The sequence below is a fragment of the Salvia hispanica genome, chromosome 1 (genome assembly GCF_023119035.1).
Source record: "Salvia hispanica cultivar TCC Black 2014 chromosome 1, UniMelb_Shisp_WGS_1.0, whole genome shotgun sequence".
In the NCBI taxonomy this organism is placed as follows: Eukaryota; Viridiplantae; Streptophyta; class Magnoliopsida; order Lamiales; family Lamiaceae; genus Salvia; species Salvia hispanica.
In genome coordinates this window covers 24,438,418-24,440,030 of record NC_062965.1, presented here as the reverse complement: position 1 = coordinate 24,440,030, position 1,613 = coordinate 24,438,418, and positions in this window count along the sequence as shown.

Below are 1,613 nucleotides of genomic sequence, written 5' to 3'. Positions count from 1 at the left end.
GTCCAATCTCAATAAAAATGTGTTGATATTTTCTTGTCCTTGTGTTGATATTCTAATGTCATATTGTTGATATTTGTAATACAAAATGTTGATTTAAAAAAACACCCACGAAAATTATCATATGATAACATAATGACGATATTACCCTTTTGTTGATATTTTGTCTACTATTTATTGAGATTTGTGAGCTTTAATTTCATCCACTCATTTTAAAATTTAAGGTTGAAAATTTAGTCTTGATTTTAGATTAGGATACTATAAGTATTAGAATAGGACCCCAATATAGAGGTGTCTAGAAAATATCATCATTTATTAATTATGAAACCATGAATCCATGATCTTTCATGATAATTCTACTAATACAAAATATCTAGATATTTATATTATGAAATAGGAGTATCTATTTTTTTTTAATTACGAAAATTAAGTTTGCCTTTTCACTTTAACTAGAAATACATAACATACTAGCGTCGAAATATGAGTAAATATCATACAAAAATTTGAAATATGGTTGTAATGTATATTTACATCTTCGAAGTGAGCGGCGGCATATTCGGGCTTCCAAATGGGCTTTTAATTCAACATCAATATTTAGGGTTCAAATGGGATTTTTATTCAACACCTAGCTTATTAGCGGATCAACCATTTTACTCTCCCGTTCCCATTTTAAGTGGAATATTTTTAATTTAGCATGAACTTTTAAATAGTTTCCTTTTGTGCGTAAACAGAAAGAATAAAGTGAGAGACATATTTTTATATTTAAAAATGTACTATTATTTAAAATGAGTAATTCAAAAAAGAAAATGTTTCACTTAGAATTTAGAAAGTAATAGATGGAGTAGTATTTAATACAAATATTATAAGTAACTCAAAATATAAATAAAAGTGAAATTTATTTCTTAGAATTAAATACTTCTTCCGTCCCACAAAAATATAGGCATTTGGGATGGTACGTACGAAAATTAAGAAAAAATTGAAAAAATAAGAGAGATGCAGAGAATAATAGTTAAAGTAATATTAGTACATAGCAGAACCAACATTATTATTAGTATGTTGATGGTGGTATTAGTTAATAAATTGGAATAACTTTCCATAAATGGAAATGCTTAGATTTTTATGAGACAAATAAAATGAAAAATGCACATAATTTTATAAAACAGATGGAGTACAACAATTGCTCAATGAAGAACTTGAATAAGCACATAAAATTAAATAATGCACAACAATTGCAAATTAATTGGTTTAAATGACTATAAATATATAATATCAATAGTTGCTATTCGAACACCTTAACATTTTATAAGCTATCAGAACAATATCTTATGAGAACATAGTCTAAGATTAAACCATGAAGTACAACTTAATTGGTAAGCTATCTCTAGAGTTTGAATCACCACTATAGTAGTTCACGAAAGTACTTGGTAAACCACTCTTACTCATCTATATAACCATTATGGATCTGCTATTTAGGTTCCGCACCTGAAAATTGATGAACAACATTTGATGTGAGCATATACATTAACATGAGGTATATTCTATATTAAAATTGAATTAAGATTCGATAATGAGCCCGGTTAGAATTTGAAATTCCACAGTTATTTTGGCTAACCTTT